We start from the raw sequence: 23,817 nt of genomic DNA on the forward strand, positions 1-23,817 counted from the left end.
TTGAAAAGGAAATTAAGCAATGTCACTTTGGGGTATATAGCTAAAAGAATCGAAACCAGAGTTTTCAAGAGATACCTGATCTTCTACGTTCATTGCCATATTATTCACAATAGCCAAGATATGGGAACAACCTAAGTGTCTGTTGACAAATGAATGGACAAAGAATATTATGTACATATATATATATATAATGAATAATATTCAGTCTTAAAAAGGAGATCTTGCCATTGCAACCACATGAATGAACCTGGAGGACATTATGAAATAAGCCAAACAAAAAAGGACAAATACTATATGATCTCACTTATATGTGGAATCTAAAAAAGTCAAACTCATAAAAGCAGAGAATGGATTAGTAATTTTTTTAAAAAATATATCTTTATTGATTTCAGAGAGAGGAAAGGAGAGGGGGAGAGAGAGAGACAGAAACATCAATGATGAGAGAGTCATTGATCGAGCCCACAATTCCCGGGCATGTGCCCCGACCGGGAATCAAACCCCGATCGCCTGGATCCCAGGTCGACGCTCAACTGCTGAGCCAGTAATTGTTAAGGGAAGGGGGTAGGGAAATGTTGATCAAAGGGTACAAACTTTTCAGTTATGCAGGATATATAAGTTCTGGAGATCTAATTTATAACATAATGATTATAGGTTGTAATACCATATTGTGTAATTGAAATTTACTGAAAGAGTAGATCTTAAGTGCTCTCACTACAAACAAAAGAAAAATAGTAACTATATGAGGTGAGGGATATGTGAATTAGCTTGATTGTGGTAATCATTTCACAATGTATATGTATATCAAAACACCGCAGTGCATACCTTAAATACAGACAATTTCTATTTGTTAATTATACCTCTATAAATTTGGAAAATAAAGTAGCCATATATCAAAATAGGTTCTAAGTTAAGTTCGTATTTCTTTTGTTTTAAATTTTAGAATATTTTATTTAACTCAATATATAAAAAATATTTTGTCAATGTATAATTTATGTTTATTTTAAAAACATTAAGTTAAAGAATGATGCTAGGCACCAAAGCCTTTAGGACCACTAAATTCTTGTGTAAGGAAACAGAGATCATAAAAATTAGAATCTATCTTTAATTTTTGCTACTGAGATTGTAAGATTTAAAAGTCAAAAGAAAAATGTGCATAAAATGATCAATGTCAATTGTCTACATCAAATAATATAAACTACAGGCATGAAATGTATAGAAGATTCGGTTAAAATTTTTCAGCCCGGCCAGGCGTGGCTTAGCGGTTGAGCGTCGACCTAGGATCTAGGCGATCAGGGTTCGATTCCCAGTCAGGGCACATGCCCAGGTTGTGGGCTCCATCAGTGACTCTCTCATCATTGATGTTTCTATCTCTCTCTCTCCCTCTCCTTTCCTCTCTCTGAAATCAATAAAGATGTATGTAAAAAAAAATTTTCATATACTTTAAGGCCCAAATTTGTTAATTTGTTAGCAAATAATGTGAGCTTTCAAATCAAATTCCATAGTAAAACACCTTTCTTAAAATTATTCACAATAAAAAATATTTCAAGTTATAAACTGTATCCATGTAAAATTACAAATTGTATCCATAGATTAAGTCACTAAAAACATTTTAGTGGTCTCTTTCTACAGGAACACTTGATTACAGACATCCAGTTATCTAGGAGGCAGGAGATATTCTACTTCTAATTGTTCATTTAAAAAACCATTGGCTTTATTTATTTACTTTTTCTTTAATTTTATTTATTTTAATTTTTAAAGTTTAATCATTTTTATTGAATGTATTGGGGTGATATTGGTTAATAAAATTATAGGTTTCAGGTATACAATATTATAATACATCATCTATACACTGTATTGTGTGTTCACCACCCCAAGTTAAGTCTCCTTCCATCACCATTTATCTTCCCTTTACCCTATTCTATCCCCCCCCCCCTTTTCTCTGGCAATCACCATACTGTTGTCTGTGTCCATGAGTCTTTTTTTTTTAATTGAATTTATTGGGGTGACATTAGTTTATAAAATGATACAAGTTTCAGGTATACAATTCTATAGTACATCATCTGTATATTGTGTTGTGTGTTCACCACCCCAAGACAGATTTCCTTCCACCACCATTTATTGCCACTTTACCTTCTTCTACCCCCCCTCCGCCCCTTCCCTCTGGTAATCACCATACTGTTATTTGTCTATGAGGGTTTTTTTGTTAATCCCTTCACCTTTTTCACCCAGCTCCCCAACCCCTCTCCCCTCTGACAGCTGTCAGTCTTTTCTCTGTATGAGTCTGTTTCTATTTTGTTAGTTTATTTTGTTCATTAGATTCCACATATAAGTGAAATCATATGGTACTTGTCTTTCTCTAACTGGCTTATTTCACTTATCATAATACTCTCCAAGTCCATCCATGCTATTACAAAAGGTAAGATTTCCTTGTTTATGTCTGAGTAGTATTCTATTGTGTAAATGTACCATCTATTGATGGGCACTTGGACTGCTTTCAAATACTGGCTATTCTAAATAAAGCTGCAATGAACATAGGGGCGCATATATTCTTTCGAATCAGTGTTTTGTATTTCTTTGGATATATTCCCAGAAGTGGAATTGCTGGGTCATAAGGAAGTTCCATGTTTAAACTTTTGAGGTAGCTCCATACTGCATTCCACAGTGGTTGAACCAACCTGCATTCTTACCAGCAGTGTACTAGGGTTCCCTTTTCTCTACATTCTCACCAGCACTTGTTGTTTGTTGATTTATTGATGGCAGCCATTCTGACAGGTGTGAGATGATATCTCACTGTGGTTTTAATTTGCATTTCTCTGATTAGTGACATTGAGCCTCCCTTCATATGTCTATTGGCCATCTGTATGCCCTCTTTGGAGAAGTGTCTGTTCAGGCACTTTGCCCATTTTTTAATTGGATAGTTTTTTTTTTTGGTGTTAGTTTTATAAGTTCTTTATAAATTTTGGATATTAAGCCCTTATCAGTTGTATTGGTGAATATACTCTCCCATTCAGTGGGTTGTCTTTTCAGTTTGTTGATGGTTTCCTTTGCTGTGCAAAACTTTTTAGCTTGATGTAGTCTCATTTGTTTATTTTTTCTTTTGTTTCCCTTTCCCGAGGTGATATATCAGAAAAAATATTGCTAAGAAAAATGTCTGAGATTTTGCTGCCTATGTTTTCTTCTAAGATTTTTATGGTTTTGAGTCTAACATTTAAGTCTTTAATGCATTGTGAGTTTATTCTTGTATATGGTATAAGCAAATGGTCTAGTTTCATTTTTTTGCATGTATCTGTCCAGTTTTCTTAACACCATTTATTGAACAGACTATATTTGCCCCATTGTATGTTTTTGCCTCCTTTGTCAAATATTAGTTGACTATAAAGGCATAGATTTATTTTCTGGGCTCTCTATTCTGTTCCATTAATCTATATGTCTGTTTTTATGACAGTACCATGCTGTTTTGATTACTATGGCTTTGTAGTATAGTTTGATATCAGGTAGCATGATTCCTGGATTTATTAAATTCTAAATTGTTTCTAGGATTAGAAAAACTTTTCATTAATATATTAAGTAATTTTCAATACCCCAGAATGTAGTTCTATTTTATCGAAATATAAAAATAAATTAAAAATAAAAATAAATAAATATAACTAATCAGAAAAGCAAATAGTTTTAATGAGCATAGTGTATGTCATATTATATAAAATGGACAAACATGTTTCTAATATTAATATGTTGAAACTGATTAGGAAATAAATTAGGGACACTCATTGAAAGAGTGAACATATTTCTAAATAAACATCTAATATAGTCATCTATGAAAAGATGAGTAATTTTTAGTAATAATCTGTTTACAGGTACTCCAATGTTTAAAGGTTAAATGTTTATGAAACAAAAAAAAGCAAATTTGATAGTTACGACAATGTATGAAATTAGAACATAAGGCAAGATGTTGTAGTAAGATACTATTTTAAATCAATGAAAATTAGGCATAGATAGGGAGAAATGAAACCAATTCTATTCACTGAAATGATTATTGATATAGATAGACCAAAGGAATCTACAAAAGAACCCTCTAAGAAATAATAACTTTATTTAGCAAGGTGACTAATGATGCTTATAATGAATTTGGAAACTGAAATTTAAAACCACAATACCATTTGCAATACCTCCAAATAAATAAAGTACTTAGTTATAAATATTAAAAAAAAACCATGTGCAGAATCTATATGCTAGAAATCACAAAATGCTGATGAAAGAAAGAAAAGAAAACCTAAATATATGTACGTACCATGTCCATGAATTGGATGACCCAATGTTGTAAAGATCTCAATCTATTTTTAATTGATCTATAAATTTAGTGTAGTTCCAATCAGTACCCTAGCAGGACTTTTTGTAGCTATAGGCAAGCTGATTCTAAAATTTACATGGAAATGGAAAGGAACAAGCTTAGCCAAGATAATTTTGAAAAAGAAAAAGCTGAAGGGATTACACAATCTGTTTTATTTTATTTTGTTTATTATGATAACACATAACATAGAATTTATCATCTTAACCATTTTAAGTGTATAATTCAGTAGTGTAAATTTGTAGTGTAAGTGCTTGACAATTAGCTTTTTTATTGTAATGTAAGGGCCTGACATTAAGCTTTTTATTACTAAGGCATTCATTTCAAAGACCTCTATCTTGAATAAGCCTATTTCCAGCTATACAGGTAAACAAAAAGCCAGGCTGTCCCACCCATGAAGTGCCCTTTTTAGAAAGCGCTGATCGACCTAGAATTTTAAGCCCTAGTTGACCTAGAATTAAAGCACCAGAAGTGCTTTAATTGACCACTTGAGTGACCCTGCATTTCCCTTCTGGTGCTTTAATTCTCAATCTTATGTTTTACTTTATTTATTTACTTTTTTTTTTCCTTTTAATTGAATTTTATTGGGGTGACACTGGTCAATCTTATGTTTTAAATTCACCAATACAGAGCGAACCCACAAAACCCTAGGCACCCCAAACTCAACCCAAATAAAGGCAGAATCCCAGGTCCATGCTCTCTCTCTCTCTCTATCTCTGACCTCATTGTGTGGCCCTGGGTGTACTGTGTGCCCTTCAGGACTTGTCAGTAATAAACTTTGTATTTTTAAAGTTCCTTGATGGTTGTTGCTGAGGTGCATCTTGCAGTCATAATAAGAATCTCAAGGGCTGTTATAGCCACAACATTGACTCTGGTCACACTGGGAAATGTCTGTGGGGGTGCCACAAGTAGCACAGGCCCAGGTAAATGCCCCAGGTATTCCTAGCTGATAGCAGTACTATCAATAGGCCAAGATTGACACAAAACAATTGGCGTAGTTGGCAGGATTGCATGAATGCCCTTTAGCTGCAACTGACTTACTAACTGGCTAAGCCAGGTGGGCAGTGCCATCTGGGAAGGCAGTTTGGAGGTCTGTTGCATTGCTATGTGCTTTTGCATATTGCCTCTGCTGTGTGTTGCCTGAGATATCTATCCTAAAATGTCACTGCTGTCCAAATAATTCATTGACCACCCCAGAGCATCATGATCAAGGCCATATGGTCTAATGGGATGATTAGACCACTAATTATAAAGGCCTTAATTTACTATTAATATATGTGAGGGTCTTCCACTCTTTGAGGTCAAGAAGAGCAAAGAAGGGTGGACTGGGTTGCTAGGCTCTTTTCACTGCACAAGGAGAGGCTCCAGGCTGAAGACATGAGGAAAGCATATTGTTATAGGTAAGAAAGAGGGTGACCTCTGCCTGTGACTGCTGAGGCTGTGGATTAGACCAGAACTATCTGTCCCAACTTGGATGAGTAAAAAAGCCTTGCGAGAGGAAACTAATGGCCCCATCAAAAGGGAAATGCAGCAGAGGCCTGTGGTTTCTGCATCACCATCTCACTTTCTGCTGTCATTCTTTGCCCCCTGACCTGATGAGATATGGTGGGTCAAATCCTTGGTGCAATGTTGCTAAAAAAGTTAATGGAAAAATATGAATGTCCTGAACATCTAGTGCCAACATCTCCTAAGAACCCAGAGGAAGTACACCAGTTCCTTAATAAATGTAAAAGCCCTGTGGAAGCTTCCTGGGCATTGCTTAGTGCCACAGCATACTAACATGCCAAGGCTCTGGTTAAGCTCCAGAGGCCTAGGGACTTTACCCAAATAACCTGTGCATATAGTGCTAGTGGAGATTGACCCCAATTCTGGGAAGGTAGATTGGGATACCCTGGAAAGAAAACTGGCTGCCTATGAAAAGGGCTCACAGGACATCATCCACAATTTTTTTGGTAAAAACACATAAGGTTAAGGTAACAGGAGAAAATCAGGAAGTAGAAACTGAGATCAGAAGCTATACCTTAACTAAAATTCAAACCTTCCTTAAAGATTTAGTGCAGCAGGAAGAAGGCAGCTGGTTGGGGATTGTGGGTTTTTGGAACAGGCTCTGGATTGATACTCATGGTTGCTGAAGTGCATCAACTGGCCAGTGTCTCTAAGGACCCTAAAATCCATTATCTTCTCAAAGATCCATATGGGCTATATGTCCGCTTCCTCTGAGTTACCACAGATCCTGAGTCCCTTTGACTTGCCTCTGAATGGGGCAGAATCAAGAAACGTGCCTCATGAGGCATCCCTCCAAGGGATCCTCTAGTGAGGATGACGAAGGAGAAGGAAAGGCAAGGTCACTGATATTCATACCAGCACCTTCTCTCTTCACCTGGATATTTGTTGTCTTTCCTCCCATCATGGTGCTTACAGCTAAGGCTCATAGTGAATGGAAAACATTAGATAAGGTTCTGCTGTGCAAAATTGGCACAGGCTGATGGGTTTATCATTTCTATGACCATTGGGACCCCATCTTCATTTCTAACCATGAAAAGGCCCCATTTGACCCTGAGTCCAGAGAATTACAGGGTGACACTACTACATTTTATTGGGACTACTGAAACCATCCAAAAGGCACTGGGGGGTGTTGACATGGTTGCTAGACATGGAGGAAATTCCCATTCAGATGCTCAGATACTTCAGACTCATGCCCCTCTACTCCTGCTGCCCTAGAAGGGTCTCCCTCGAATGAATTTCCTTCACCAGAAAGGGCTCCTTTTTACCCCCCCAATGAACACTTGATCTAATTTTGCCCCTTATGGGAGTACACAGGCAAACCTTTACTGGCGGTTGTGAAAACTTGGAGTTCCTGGCTACTTCTTGGACAGCCAGTCTCTAAACTCCAGGCCCTGAAACTAGCATTATCCCAGCTATAGCCCCTTTTCTTCTGTCCATCCACTTGCTACACAGTTGCTATCTAACCCCTCTGTCCCCTTCCCTAACCTTCAGGACTGGCAGCTACCTAAGCCCCTGTAATAGGAAATTGGTGGCTCCCTGGGGCTTGTCCCAACTCCAGGGACAATCACTCCTCTACCACTCTGGTGGTCCATTGGCACAATAAAAATGAACAGTCCTTTTTGGCGCTGTTAGACACCGGAGCCCAAGTCACTGTCATTTCAGGCAATCCCTCTAAATTCCTGAAATGGGAGCCCTTCTACTTAAAAGGCATTGCCAGTAAAGCAAGAAAAGGTGTACAAACTCATTCAGGTGTGACTATTGGGACCATTCACCACAAACAGCTTCCTATGGTGGTGGACCTCCTGGTTCTTTCTTTCCCTCTTATAGGCATGGATGCACTGACTCTATGCCATGCCTCATGGAACAAGCATAAGCCCTTGGCTTTCCTGGTGGGACTTGCCAAGTGGATGCTGAGGCCTCTCCTCCGGTCAAGATAGTACACACTCCCTAATATACACTTAAAGAGGGGCACTGATACCCTGGCCGGTGTGGCTCGGTTGGTTGAGTATCATCCCATGCACCAAAAGGTCACTGGTTCAATTCCCTCTCAAGGCACATACCCAGGTTGTGGGTTCGATCCCTGGTTAGGGCTCGTTCAGAAGGCAACTGATTGATGTTTCTCTCTCACATTGATGTTTCTCCCTTCCCCTCTCTCTAAAATCAATAAAAACATTTTAAAAAATAAAGAGGGGCACTGAAGGCCTGCACACCCTGTCATTAACAATTTGCTTGAGTCATTAATGATTTGCTTGTGACAGGATTTATTAAGCCTACCATCTCCCATTTCAGTAGCCCACTTGACTGGTACTTAAGCCAGCCACTGATGAATGGTGCTTCACAATTTACTATCAAAACCTCGGAGCTCAGATTCCCCCATTAAGGCTTCAATTCCTAATATTATAGAACTGATTGGGGACATACAGTTTTATAAAAATGAACAAGAAGCATCTTTCATTGTTCTGTTTCCAGTGTGGAGGAATCTCAGGCCCAAGTTTTCTTTCACTTTTGAAGGGGCTCAATATATATTTATGCAGCACCCAATGGGATATTTAAACAGCTCTGCAATTGCAAATAACCTCTGCTGCCAGGATTGAAATAACCTTACAGTGGGAAAGGTACTGTTTTTGGCATTATATTCATGACATTATGTTGAGGAGTCCCTCTGAGGGATAAGTATGGGCAGATCTGTACACCTTCACAAACCACCTACACCAATGTGGCTGGGCAATCGCCCTTCACAAGATCTAAGGCCTGGCCTCATCTGTCAAGTCTCTGGGCATCATCTAGTCCTGCAAGGGCCAGAAATTTCTCCAGCAGTCAAGCATCAGTTCCTCACCATCAAACCCACCCTCTATGCTCAGACAGACACAACACATATTAGGTCTTTTCAAGTTCTGAAGGCAACACATCCCTAATCCCTCACTAGTTCTTCGACCTATATACAAAATCACACACAAACTTGCCACCTATCTTTAGGGCGAAGCCCGGGAATACTTTTTGGAAACTTCCCAGCAGGCAGTCCAGCAAGTCCCACCTGGCTCTACGTTTTGAGTCTAGTCCTGACTATGCCTCCTGGAGTACCTGGACCAAACAGGAGTCTACCTGGCTTCCTATGGGGTTTTGGACTAAGTGCCTATCCCCAGTGGCAGCCTGATATACTCCCTTTGAGCACCAACTTTTGTTATCCTATTGGGCTCTTTTGGAAACCAAGGCCTTAACTGGTTCCCACCTGGTACTACTCCAGGACCAAGTTCCTATAGTGCCCTGGATTAGAGATGCATCCCAGGAGAAGCTCAGCATGGCTATTGATGGCTCCCTGGTAAAATGGAAATGGTATCTTCAGGAGAGGGCTAATCCTGAGGACATTCATCAATGAGGGGATCACATTGGGCTATCTGCCCTCAATCAGGTCACTGGTACTTGTGGGCCAGCTTAAGCAGTTGAGTAGCTGTTTGGCGCTCCAAGGCCTGGGTGAACTGGTTAATGGCAGGAGGCACTTTCAGATGCTTATAGAGAATAGCCCTTTGCTGCTGCAGCCGAATGTAGCCCAGCCATTTGACAAAGCTGGTGAAGTCCCTTTTGGACTGGATGTCCTATCTAATGCCAAAATTATTGGGCCTTCTCTTGGCCTCCTGCTTCTTTAAGACATCTTGGGCTGCAGAAGGAGAGAGGATCTCATCTGTCTTTTTTATTGTAGATATCTCAGTGGGTGTGAAGTGTTATCTTTTCATGATTTTGACTGGGATTTCCCTAATGATTAATGGTGCAGCCATTCCGGGAAACAATTGGACAGTTCCTCAAAAACTTAAAACATGGAGTTACTGTATGACCCAGTCATTCCACTCCTAGGTAAATACGCAAGCGAGTTCACACAGAAACTTGGACACGAATGTTCATAGCAGCATTATTCATAATAAATAAAAATTGAAAGCCTGGCTGGGTGTGGCTCAGTGGTTGAGCATCGACCTATGATGACCCAGGAGACTGCGGTTCGATTCCTGGTCAGGGCACATGCCCAGTTTGCAGGCTCGACCACCAGTAGGGGGCGTGCAGGAGGCAGCTGATCAATGACTCTCATTGATGTTTCTATTGATGTTTCTATCTCTTCCTCTCCCTCTCTCTCTGAAATCAGTAAAGATATATTTTTAAAAATTGAAAAAAACACTAATTTTTATCAACTTATGAATGGATAAAATGGTATAGCCATACAATAGAATATTACTCAGCAATAAATTTCAAAGACTCAGAGAGTATTTTTTTCATTTTCTTTTTTCCCTCTTTTCTTAGCTCCAGGCATTTAGTCAAACCCCATCAAAATACCAGCTGACCAGCTATGTAACAAAACAAAGATTTCAGTGGCCACACAGGACAAAGAATACAGTAATTAAAAAGTAATTTAGAAGATGTCAGTAAGATGGCAGAATAGGAGATTTTAGCCCTCAAACCACCACAGAAACATTAATTTTAACCACCAACCATAGAGGAGAATTCCTTTATGGGAGCCTAGGAGTCCAGTAGAGAGGATTCAACACCATAGTGAAGCAAAGATTCTGAGGATAGAGTCAATGAAGAGGATAAGAACAGTCACCCCCTCCCTTAATGTGGCACAGCTCTGTGATAAGAGAGATCCCCTTGGCCCTTAAATTCTTCCCAGGAGAAAGGGAGAGAAAAATGAGGGCCCAAGTTTCACAGCCTTGTGGAGCACTGCCTAGGAAGTCCATTTTTTTCCCTCCCACCCAGAACACTGTGGGCACTAACACAAATGACGTATATTGGGGCAGCTATCACATTGGGCCCACCCAGATAACCAGGATAATCATCCCATCTCAAGATCCTTAACAAATCACATCTGCAAATTCCCTTTTTCTTTTTTAATTTTTTAAAATTGATTTTTTTGAGAAAGAGAGATCTCAATGGTTGTTCCAATTATTTGGTTGATTCTTATATGTGCTCTGACCTGGGATCGAACCCACAACCTTGGTGTATTAGGATGATACTCTAACCAACTGAGCTACCTGGCCAGGGCAGCAAATTCTCTTTTTCCATGTAAGGTAACATATTCACTGGTTTTAGGGATTAAGATGTTGATGTCTTTACAGACCATTATTGTCTACCACATTTACCTTTCCATTTATTTTGATTGTATTTAATGTCTTTTCAGAATGCATTATAGTTTTCAGAGAATTGGCTTTGCACTTCTTTTGTTAAATTTATTCCTAAATATTCTCTTGGTTGTTTTTGTAAATATAATTGTTTTCTTAGTTTCAGTTTCAAATCGATCATTGCAGAAATACTATTGATTTTTGTATTTACAGAAATGCAATTGCTCTTATATCCTGAAACCTTGTTGAACTCATTTATTAGTTCTAATAGTTCTTTTGTGGAACATCTTCGGAGGAGAGGATGGGTGATGAACCGTCAGAAAATTCAAGGCCCAGGCACTGCCATCAAATTTTGGGAGTCATTTGGTCAGGTAAGTGGCACATTGTTGCAGAAGCTTGGAATGATAAGGTACAAGCCTACCCAACCTCTAAAAGTGTGAAATAGGTGCAAGACTGTAGGGATTTGGGGGTTTGGGAGCACTTTTATTCCCCACCTGGCACACTGCCTCCATCCCTTATAACACCTGGTAAAGAAAGGGCATGAGTGGGACTGGGGATCAGCGGTGGCTCCGTTGGTTAGATCATTGTCCCATATGTCAAGGTTGTGGGTTTGATCCCTGGTCAGGGCACATACAGGAGGCAACCAATCGATGTTTCCTCCCTCCCTCCCTCCCTCCCTCCCTCTTTCTTCCCTCTCTTTCTTTCTTTCTTTCTTTCTTTCTTTCTTTCTTTCTTTCTTTCTTTCTTTCTTTCTTTCTTTCTTTCTGTCTTTCTGTCTTTCTGTCTTTCTGTCTTTCTGTCTTTCTGTCTTTTCTTTCTTTCTTTCTTTCTTTCTTTCTTTCTTTCTTTCTTTCTTTCTTTCTTTCTTTCTTTCTCTTTTTTTCTTTCTTCTCTTTCTTTTTTCTTTCTCTCTCTCTCTCTCCCCCCCTCCCTCTCTCCCTCCCTTCCTCTCTCTCTAAAAATCAATAAATATGTACATATATCTTCGGGTGAGGATTAAAAAAAAAAAAAAAAGAATCAACCAATGAATGAGTAACTAAGTGGAACAACAAATCAATGTTTCTCTCATTCGCTCGGTCTCCCTCCCTCCCTTCCTCTCTTTTTTAAAATCAATCAATCAATTTAAAAAAAACAAAAAAAACAAGCTTCCTTTGAGAAGGCACAAATACTAGTATGGCCTATTAAAGCCCTGGACATCTCCCAAGCAAGGCTACCATTTGAGTTAGATGTGTCTGTGACTCCAGAGTTAAGGGTCAGACACTCTGGCAGAGACAACAGAAGGGAAACGTATCCATAAGATTTTGGTCTGCCAAGGAGTCTGGACCATCCACTAGAGTTCTCAACATGTGAACTTTTGTAATCTTGCAAAAGTCTACAGAGCGTCCTGCAGCAGAGGCAAGTCTTCACATGTTAACGTTATGCCATCAATGTAATGAGCCGTTTTACTGATGTGGGGAAGGAGAACAGGGACAGGTCTTAGGCTCCCATCCCATGACATTTGAAGGGCTGTGTAGGTAGCCCTGGGGAAGCACTTGAAAGGTTTATTGTTGGCCTTCCCAAATAAAGGCAAATTTATTTTAGTTATCAGAAACCCATACTTGTCAGAATCATTCTGTGAATCTCTGAAGATGAAGCACTTTGGGAGGACACTTTTGCAAAAGCATCAGAGTAAAACAATAACCATCTGCAAGTGACAAAAGATTTCAAAATGGCCATAGTTAAACATCTGGTGAGAGTTAAGAGTTAACATATACACACAAAATGATTCAATTGACTTAGTTATCCATTCCAATCTTAGCTTGACCACACATAAAATTCCATTCTCAAGATTTCTTTTCTGCAAACCTTCAGCAACTTCCACAATCCTTTTGCAATGTTCATATACATTTTAGCTTTCATCTCATATTTTTCCTTCTTATTTTGAAACAATCATTTTACGTTAGGACAAAATTACTTTCTTTTCTTTACCAACCCCCTTCCCCTCATGCCCAACCCCCCATTCCCCTCATGCCCTTTATATATTTCCTTATCCCCCAAAAAACATTTAATTTTCCTTTCCTCAACAAAAATGCATCTCCCTGTCAACTGATGGTCATTGGTGCCAATTTAATGCCAACAGGAATCCCCAATGTGGGATGTGGTAAAGAAAGAAACTTTATTCAGTGCAAACAGCTTAATTATGAAACAGCAGGGCTGTGAGGTGGCCCTGGGGCAAAGGCAGCCCTGGAATAAGACCCCCTCTCCAGCTGGACAGCTCTGCGCTGCTCCACTCTGCCCTGTACCAGTGTGCTTTGCTCTGCTCCTGCACCAGTCTGCCCTGCCCTGGGGAGACTTCTTCAGTGTTTCAGCTCCAGCCAAGAAAATGCATTCTTCAGTATTTGATGGAAAGGGGAAGTGTGCTCTGCTCTCTGAGCCAGAGGGGAATTGACTTATATAGACAGATGTCCCCACCGCTGCTCTGTGATTGGTCTGTCCTCATGCAAATGAGGACTCCAAATCCTTGCAGTTTGATTGGTTCAGAAAATACTGTCCTGATTGGTCAGAATGGAGCCACTCTGTTTGGTTGGTGAAGATGCTGATTGGCCAGAGCTGCACAGCTCTGACTGGAGGGGGAAAGCCTCAGTCCTATTAGTTGAAACAGAATTCCAGGAACTCCTTTATAAGGGCTGGCTCGCATGGCAGGAACACAGTGTAGAAAGGCAGCCTTTCAATGTGGGCTTGTAGTAAAATCCCTTTTATTTTAAGGCTATTTTGATCTTTGAATCTAAAGTATGCCTCCTATCACAGCATATAGTTAGACCTATTTTTTAATACAATCTGACAATCTCTGCCTTTATATTAGATTGTTTAATATATTTGCATTTAATGTTATTTAATTATATTTAATATAATTGGACTTATATCTGCCATTTGAAATTTGTGTTCCCCAAATCTCATGTGGTTTTGTTGTTGTTGTTGTTGTTACTCTGTTTCTCTTTTACTGCTTTCTTTTATATTATATGAACATTTCTAATGGGACATTTTAATTCCTTTAATGAGTTTTCTTTATATTCTTTGAGTTATTTTTCTCAGTGATTGCACTAGAAGTTATTATATACATCTTAACCAATCAGAATCTATTTCAAACTTTTACTAACAATTTGAGTGAATATAGAAACGTTACCCCTATATATAGCTTTGTTCCAGCTTTCCCCTTTGTTATGCTATTCTTGTTATATTACATATATAAGTTACAAACCCAAGAACACATTATTAGAATTACTTTATATAATTTTGTGTCTATAAAAGAAACTGAGAAAAGAAAGGAGAGCAACCATGTATTTGTAGAATTTGTGATATTAATCTTCGTATTTACCATTTCTGGTTGTCTTCACTTGTTCTTGTGGATTTGTGTTACAGTTTATTGTCATTTCCTAACTCTAGTACAGCTTTTCTCTCACCCACTTCTTTGTGCTGTTATTATATATATTACATTACTGTATGTAATAGGCTTAACAATACAATTATATACCAATTGTTTTATATATTTCTTGTTATATAAGTCAAGAAAGAAAGAGAAGAAATAAACAACTTTACTATCTTTTAAAATTGCATAATTACCTTAACCAGTACTGTTTTTTTGAGTGGTTTCGTTATCATGTGTTGTTATTGGCTTTCAGCTTGATGAACTTTCTTTAATATTTTATTTATTTGTTTGTTTGTTTGTTTAATGTCTGGGAGGAACTGGGTGGGATGGGTAATGAAAGACTCTCAATTCTGTATTTACATATTTATATTTGACTTGTTAAACTGTTGGTGGTGGCAAAAACAGCACCAGGTGTTAGGTGGAATCAGACCAGACCTCGGTTCAGCAACCTCAGCACTTGAGTTCTGGCTAAGAAAGAATTCAAAGCCAACACTCAAACTATAAGAGAAATTTTATATTTTGCTCTATTCCTCAGATTATATAATTGCTGTCAACCAATCTTCAGTTTTGCTGGTTCTTTCTTCTTCCAGTGCAAACCTACTGTTGAACCCCTCTAGTGATTTTTTCATTTAGAATATTGTACTTTCAACTTTAGAATTTCTATTTGGTTCTTTTTGTATAATATTGTCTCTTTAGTGAAATTCTTTGATACAATATTATCATCACAACTTCATTTCTTTAAACATGATGAGTTCCTTTTAATTTATTTAAATATATTTATAATAGCTAATTTGAAACTTTTTCCTGCTAAATCCAACGTCTGATCACTCTTTCAGGCACTCTCTATTGCCTGCTTTTTTCTTGTATATGGGTCACTCTTTCTTGCTTTTATGCATGTTGTAAATTATTTTTGAAAACTGGACATTTTAGGTAAGATATTATAGCAAGTTGATGCTGATTTTTATCTCCTGAGCCTGTGGCTTTTTTGTTGTTGTTTATCTGTTTAGATACTTGACTAGACTATTTTTGTGAAGTGTATTTTTCATGCAATATGAAGCCTTTGATGGTGCACCTCAAAAAGTGCAGACTTGAGCATGTATTTCAGCGGTGTTACCTTTGAATATCTCTCTCCCTGTTCTCTGTTAAGCTGCCTACCTCGGTTGGTATCACCCTCAGCTGTGAGGCTCCAATAATTTCTGGCTGATTGCTCTATTGTTTTAGACAATGCCCTGGGGCTTTAATTCCTCCAGTTTGATCCAATTAAATTTGGGCCATTTTTTAGGGATAGTTTTGAGGCACATGTTTGAGGTTTGTTCTGATCCCTGGAGGGTTAGTATTAGCTTTCTCTTTTTCTGGTTCTTTCTGGTAAGTTTTTTGGCCTACAGTTTACCTTGTTCTTTTGGAGTTACTCTTCTTACTTGCTTACTACAAAAATGTGCATTGTTTCAAAGAGCACCTATAGTCTTGAACTGCCCCCACATATGGTTTCAAATTCAGTCAGTTCCTATGAAGAGAACTTTGGAGCTCTCTGTTATTATGTACTACTTCTCCCTTGGGAAAAATCTCTGAGCCATTTTTGGGGCACTGTGTGGATGCAGCAGTCTCTGGTCTTCTCCTGACATGGAGCCTTTACTTTTAGAGTGAGCTGGAGCAAGGGCGATTAGGGCCACAGTATTCTGGCCAGCCATACCTGGTGCAGAGCCTCTTCCCTGTGAGTGGGAGCTGGATGAAGGAGCAGTGCCCCAACTTCTTGGCCATATTCACCAGAAATTTAGTTTCTTTGACTTGGAATGAGAGGGGAAGAGAAGTGCTGGTGGTTTCCTTTCCCAATGAGATATGTTAACCCTTGATTTGGAACTGAGGGGTGAGAGAAATCTGTCGTCTTGTCCACATCCTTCTGGAGGGGAGCTTCCATTAAACCCAGCTGGGAGATGGGGAGGGCGGGAATTGGTCTTAGCTGAACTGCCACAGATTCTTGCTGTCCTAATTGAATTTTAGTAGATTTTCTTGAAGAAATGTTTCTGCATTTGCTATTTCCCTATGACAATTTCCAGGGACTTTAAATAATTGGTTTTTAAATGCTTTCATCAGTTATGCTTGTTTTATTTTGGAGTATATCTTCAGTGCTCCTCATATTTTATTCTAGATGTGGAATTCCTTCACTTCCACCTTTAACAAAATGCTGCTGTTTCTGAGAAATTTTATTGTTTGGTGGGTCAGATAGCCCTCAGTTCATGAAGACAGGTTTGGTCTGTATAGTCATTTTGTGTCCGATGGTCAGGTTTTCAGTATCGGGGCCAAGTAGTAAACCAGTAGCTCTTTTTCAAATGGAGAATTGTTGTCAACAAAGGAGAGTGTGATCTTACTCATAATCCATAGTGATGTTAATAGTGAGTTTCTATTGAGGCTTATCAGAGGTTTCATATTATTTATATGCCTGCTACAAGCATGACATTTTGAATAGTGTTGGGTCTGCTGGGTCATAAAGACCCAAGTGGTAGATCAGCTTCCACTGCAATTAGGACATGCTCCAAAGCTGTTTCTTGCTGTGAGATTCACTCAAAAGTAGAGCCTTACAAGGTTCCTGGTAAATGGGACAGAGCAGCATATCAAATACAGTATGGTAATCTTATCTTCAAAATCACCAAGCATTGTGTGCATCTTTCATATATATATATGGCCAACATATATAGGGCTTATATCCTATTTTATAAGAAATATCCAGACATGCCCCATACCACAGAACCATTAGAAACTTCAACAATCTGGTAGGTCCCTGGACTTCTCCAAGTTTCATTCCCTCCTCCTTTGGCATAGTGTGTCTTGCTAAGGTATTTATTTATTTGCTGTTTCCTGTTCACTGGTTTCACTTAGCATAAAAGCATAAAAGTATAAAAGTAATGAACCAGTGTGATGTTCTTTGAGATATCAAGACAATCAAGTATCCTCTGGACTATGTATGACAGGGAGCAGAAAAGTTAACATAGTTCTGGGGCAACAATAAAGGTCTACTGCTATCCTGCTGTCCCTGCCCTGTAAATGTAAACTGTTTCTGATTTTGTTTATTGATAGAAATGATAACGAATGTATTTTTCAGGTCAATAACTGCATACCTATAGAGATATTGCATATGGATTCTCAGCTGCAATTGGTCTCACTTGACTAAATTTGTGATACTTTTTCACAAACCATCTGACCTACAGTGGCCAAACAGGTGAGTTAAATGAGGATCTGGTAGAAAGTGCCTCTATAGCATCTTTCAGTTTTTGATATGGCATTGATTTCTGCAGTTCCTCCAGGGACACAATATTGCTTTTGGTTTAATTATCATGATAAGGGGGGGCGCTTTTCCAGGGGCTTCCGCTTAGATTTTCCTCCTGTAGTAACTCTCACTCCATGGGTCAGAAAATCAATTTGGGTATTCTGCCAGTGAATAAGTAAATCTATTCCCACTATACTGAGTTTTGGGAAATAACCATAGGATACATGCTTAGTCCCACCATAAAGCATATTCAAGCCCAGACTCCATATATCATCTAAAGTCCACAGATTCCCTATTATCACTGAATAATAGTAGTTATTTCGGTTGTTTAGGGATCAGCATACCTTCACAGCCAGTATCTAATAATCCCCAGAAGGTCTGGGTATTTCTTTTCTTCCAGCACAGTTACCTTGATAAATTACCACAAAACCCTTGGGGGAAGATTCATGATACACATCCGTGGCTGCATTGCAGGATCATTCCTGGGTCCGGGGACTGTGTGTCTGGGAACTGGCTTATGACTGGGAACTGGCTAATAAGCCATGGCTTTTCTTTATGGTGACCAAAGGAAGTTAGGTTTCTTCCCAGCAGACCTATAATTTTTCCTCCTATATATGTCAAGCAGAACTTTGGTAGACTAACCGTACATTTCATTTCTAGGGATCCTATGATAAATTAGCCATTGCCACAGATCCTCATGGATCAAAACCCTCAGATTATCATTCAGTCCCTGTGTGTTATTGTGGTAATGGCTCCAATTTGGGGGTTAGGCTGCCACCTGATCTTTAGCACTCTGTGATCCCGTTAGGTCCCACCATTTGAGATCAGGGAATGCAATTTCATTGCAGTATCCCCCAACATCTCTGGTCTTCAGTGTATGGCCAATACAGAGTTTGTCAAGGATACAGGTACTCCCATTACCAATGCACATTTTTATGAATTTTTTTATTTTGAAACAACCACAAGTGTACAGAAAACTTGTAGAAAATTGGGAAATACAAGTAATTTTTTTCTCTTAGAAACTTTAGAGAGTAAGTTGCCAACCTGCTGCCCTTCTACTTCAGAATACTAAAGTGTATATTTCCACAGATACTTAAGCGTGTACTTCTAAGAAACGAGGACATTCTCCTATATAACCACAAGACAATTATCAGTTTCAGGAGATTATCACTAATATGTTATTACCATCTAATCCTCAGACCCCACTTGAGTTGTACCAATTGTTCGCCAGAGCAAAGGGACTCAGGACAGAATTACGCATTGTGTTAAATTGTAATGACTTTTTAGTCTGGAATAATTCTTTAGTCTTTCCTTATCTTTCACAATCTTGAAACTTTTGAAGAAAATTACAGTTTTATTATGGACTGTTCCTCAATTTGGATTATTCTGATATATCTTCATGATTACATTCATGTTATGTAGCTCTGGTGGCTTTGTAATTTGTCATCTGATTAAGGTGAACTGCCTTCCCCCCAATTCCCTTTTCTGTATGTTTCTTGTTGAGGTGGGCCACAAAAGGGATTCCTGTGGGAGGCTCCGAGGGTGGAAGTGAAGCAGCGGCCATTTTGCAGTTGCTTAACCGTTGGCTGACCTTGTTGGCGTGGGGCACCAGCTGGGCCCGCGAGTGTTCCACCCGAATCTCCCGCTCAGGTGTGGGTTTAGCTTCATGATGAAGGGCCCAGCTTCTGTGGGACACCCACACCACTGAGGGCGGACGCAACAAACTGCTGGCTCGTGCTTGTGGCTTCCAGCTTGTCTTTGTTACCCCCTGCTTTACATCTGTCTTACCTTTCCAGCTGGCTGACCTGTGGAGTGCAAGCTCCAGCGTTAGATGCAGACGGCAGTCTTGCCTACGCTGCGTAACCAACTGCCACGATTGCATAAAGGAGAATCTGTAACAAATTCCTGGTGGGTCTGTTTCTTTCATTGAACCATAACTGATAGAGCATCTTTAGCAGAAATATCACAGCAGTGATGCTGCATTCTTCTTATTATGTCCTATCAGGTGGTAAACGATCTCTCTTTGTTCCATTACTAATGATGTTCACTTTGATTACTTGGTTAAGGTGGTACCTACCAGGCTTCTCCATCATAAAGTTACTCTTTTTATCTTTTGTAATGAATAAGTATTTTGTGAGGAGATATTTCAAAACTATGTAAATAACCCATTCTTCATCAAAATTTAATTTTATTATATCACTGTGGACACATGATTTCCAATTTTATTCAATAATTTGTTACTATCAGTAATTTGATGCTCAAATTGACACTGATTGGGGGCCCTTTCAAGCTGACTTATTTGTCCTTTTGACATGCCCCCATCATACTCTAAGCATTTCTTTGCTTCCTTGCTTTCTGGTACAAAAAGGTGTTCAAGGCCCATCTTATTTTCCTGGTCCAGCCCTGTAATAAGCCACTTCACCAAGGACCTCTGATTTCTTTCAGCAGAAAATGGTATTTAGAAAATAATATCTTCCTGGCTGGCATGGCTCAGCAGTTGAGCATCGACCTAGGATCCAGGAGATCGGGATTTGATTCCCGGTCAGGGCACATGCCCGGGTTGCGGGCTCCATCCCCAGTGGGGAGCGTGCAGGAGGCAGCCGATCCATGACTCTCTCAGCATTGAAGTTTCTCTCTCTCTCTCTCTCTCCCTCTCCCTCTCTCCCTCTCTCCCTCTCTCCCTCTCCCCCCCTCTCTCCCTCTCTCCCCTCTCCCTCCCTCCCTCCCTCTCTCTGAAGTCAATAAAAATATATTTTTTTAAAAATAAAATAATATCTGAGTGCTGTGTGTGATCATTGCTATTGGATGTTATTGCTTATAGGTCCTTTCAGTGGACAGAGCTAGAAAATAAATATAGAGGGGTGTGTGTGTATGTGTGTGGGTGGGTATGGGTGTGTCTGTGTATATTTATCTCTTTAGCTGTTTATCTAAATGTGTATATATTCACATACACACATCTACATTTATATATTCTAATTTTGAAAATTGATTTGAGCGAGAGAGAAACATTGATGTGAGAGAAACATCAGTTGGTTGTCTCCTCTGTGTTGGAGATGAAAGTTCTTTGTTTGCACAAAGGACAGGAATGCCTTCTGAGTAACAAAAAAGGTGAACTGTGCTGATTATTCTTTGCCCCCACCCCATCCCATTTCTGTCCTTTCTAGCTCCCCTCTCTGTCCTAGGAGGTTTACCCCTGCAGACCATATATTCTTGGCTCCCTTGCCTTTTGGTTTGTAGATAGGCTTTATGAGGGGGTAGAAATGGTAAGAGATCTAATAGTGGGAAGAGGGGTTCAGAGTGTTTCTTCTCCACTCCCTCCCTGCTCTGGCGCTGGACTCTGCAGGAGCTGCATACCTGTAGAGCACCTCCTGGGCTCCTCCTCCTCCATGATTCTAGCACTCACTGGGCTCTGGTAACTCTATCACTTCCCTTGACCCCTTGACTCTAGGGTTTGTAATTTAGTTTCCCTACTCATACTTAACTATCCCTTGTTATTTCCTGTAACCCTGACCACTCACTGTAAATAGTATTTTCACAAACTCTATTCATCTGAATCACCTGAAGTATTTTCCTGCTGATAAAGTCTATTCATACCTTCATCCTTTGCCTTATCTCCCCATGATTTTCAAGAACAATAATGCTGGAACTGGAAAACTCCCCACGTGGGTGTTTTCTGTACACTTTCTGGGCTGTTCTACAGTGCTTGGAGATAGAGCACCAGGGAAATAAAAATGACTCATTGAGGAAGGTTACCTTTTTAAAGAGAAGTTTTAAAATGTACACAAATAATACATGGTTATGATGGAAACTTTAGCCAACCACAAAGAGAAAATTAAAATCTCCAGTAATCCCACTCTACAGAAATAACCATTATTAACATTTTGATGAACATCCTTTTGAACTAAGTTGCTCACTTCTTTAAAACTTCCACAATTCCTGAAGCAGTGTCAGCTTGGAATCTTGGGCTTCTGGAATTTTCACAACTGCCTCCATCTGGTCATGTGTACAAAGCAGGAGCAATTGAAGAGAAGAGAAGCACAGAGGAGAAGGAAGCAGGCCTTGGCTAGTTTCAGAGTTCAGTCCCTTTCTGGACTGTCATGTTTGATGCCCTGGATGGACCCCACCCACACTAAGTCCTGCTGGGCTGGGCTGGGCTTGTGTGTTCTCTGGGAGGGGCTGTCTTCTCCATTTCTCACATTCACAGGAATCTAAGCCAGAAGCGTAGGTAAATAAGCCACAGTTGCACAGCTGACTGCCCTGCACAAAGCTTCTTTGGAATAGAAGGTTCCATTTAGTGGAAACCTCTAGAGCCTAAGGCAGCTCAGAGAGAGAAGTTAAGACCCAATTGATTCTCCAGCAGTCCTGAAAAGGTTAATCCTAAATGGACTGCAGACACACTTGTGTTCCCACAGGGCAGAATGTAATATTGTGGGTAATAACTTCAGTCAGTCTTTGGAACTTATTTTTTTGGATGCCAAGGTCATTTTGTTTTCCCTCAGAATCCTAAGAGCCCCAAATTTCTGCCATTTGGTTCCTATGTCTCCTCAAAAGAAATGATACTATTATGCAAGTGTAGAACATATTGTCCCTATTCCCTGTACTTGATTTTCCATTGCCCAGTGTTATGCTGACCTCAAATAATCAACCATTTTGACATTGACATCAATTTTATAAATTAAGCTGGGGAACAGGTCCCAGAGAGGGGGAATTTGACAAGCAGAGATGTACACAGAGTGGAGGCTACTCCGAGCTAGCCTGTTGGTGCCAATGTACCGATTTTCTTCCTGAGGGATGTCCCATCTGATTATTTGTCTCACGAATTCAGAGCAACTGAAGCATCAATGTTCTACCACTTTCCTCCTCTGGATAGTTACTAGTAGCAACAGAAGGATGGAATCTGAACATCATTCTTCGAGCTTGTTCTTTCTTTGCTGTTCTATTATTCTTCAAGCTCCTAGTGTCACTCTAATAAGATCCTGTCATGAGTTTGCTTTTTAAAGAAGACATAAAGAAAGAGATATGTGAAAAATTTGTCACAGGTCAATCATAGGACTTAGAGTGCAGAGGAAAACAATCTTATTTTAAAAAAGGGGGAACTTTTATTTAAAAAGGGGGGGACTTTCAACAATAAAGATAAGTTAAAAGAAAGAAAGAAGAAGACTGCTTTACACTTTAATTCTTCTAGTCAAATGCCTTTTTGGAAATCTTGTTGCACCTTTTCAGTTCATACTGAGGTGAGATAGTTGCAGGTTTACTGAGCTTCAAATAGAAAGTTATCTGGGAAGGGTGAAGTCTCAGTAAACTTATTTGTTTGCTCAAAATGAGTGCCAGGACTTAACAAATATGCTGAAGCTTCTTACTAACTGCCTGTGTATTTAAGTGCAGTTAATTTTTATCAGGCTTTATTCTCACATACGTTCTTTGGCTACACATTAAGAATAGCTCCATGATTGTCAAACAGAAGTTCAAGAAGAACCACAAAGAGAATTTTAGGAGAAGGAGGCAGAGATTAAACCTATGTGAAGAGATGTGAGGATAGTTCCTCTCTGTAAGCCTGAAGAGAAAAATCTTGAACCGAGTTATCAAAAAGAAATGGCAACAGCAAAGTAAATGGAGATGTGACTTCAAGATCCTTGAAGATGAAGCTCGTAATATTAGAATAGGTATAAGCAGAGTGGGGGGAAAGGCTAGTAATGGTCAGACTATGTACTATAGCATCAGCACAAGCTGTCCTTTGCATTGGGGCAACCGTTGATGATTGAGTAATTGAGGTATTATAAGGCAGGCACAAGGCTATTACAATGACCACCATTCATTCCTATGAAGCCTTATATATCGTGCCAGAGCAGTCTTTAATAAAACAGAAAAATTGCATGATCCTTGCTTTCTTCTGATTCTGGCCCATGCAATAAATAGTCACTGCCTGTAGGGAAGGATTCCTTTAGTAATGATATAACAGGTTACATAAAAAGAACTACTGCGATTGTCTTATGGAGTATTGGATCGTTTCCCACTCTGCAGAATGAAGGAAGGGGAATATTAATGAGAAGGAACTCCAAGTGGATCGAAATGGTGAAGGCACTTTGGGGAAGCAGAAAAGGCAGACTGAATCCTACGGGCCTTTGGCTAGGGAGTGGGCCTGGTCCTGAGAAGGGACCTTAAAGTTGCATATTACAATGGCCTATATGTGGGATAT

The 23,817-nt window shown here is 39.4% G+C and overlaps 1 long non-coding RNA gene across 3 annotated transcripts in view; it reads left to right on the forward strand.

Moving 5' to 3' along the window:
• Positions 1–20,380, forward strand: part of LOC308551223 — a 40,655-nt gene extending 20,275 nt beyond the window's left edge. For all 3 annotated transcript variants that reach the window (XR_013997996.1, XR_013997997.1, XR_013997998.1), the window contains 3 exons: positions 11,167–11,324; positions 17,457–17,573; positions 19,418–20,380. This is a non-coding gene — a long non-coding RNA (uncharacterized lncRNA). The remainder of the gene's footprint in view (positions 1–11,166; positions 11,325–17,456; positions 17,574–19,417) is intronic.
• Positions 20,381–23,817: the final 3,437 nt, after the last annotated feature.

The sequence above is a fragment of the Miniopterus schreibersii genome (genome assembly GCF_964146895.1).
Source record: "Miniopterus schreibersii genome assembly, chromosome: X".
In the NCBI taxonomy this organism is placed as follows: Eukaryota; Metazoa; Chordata; class Mammalia; order Chiroptera; family Miniopteridae; genus Miniopterus; species Miniopterus schreibersii.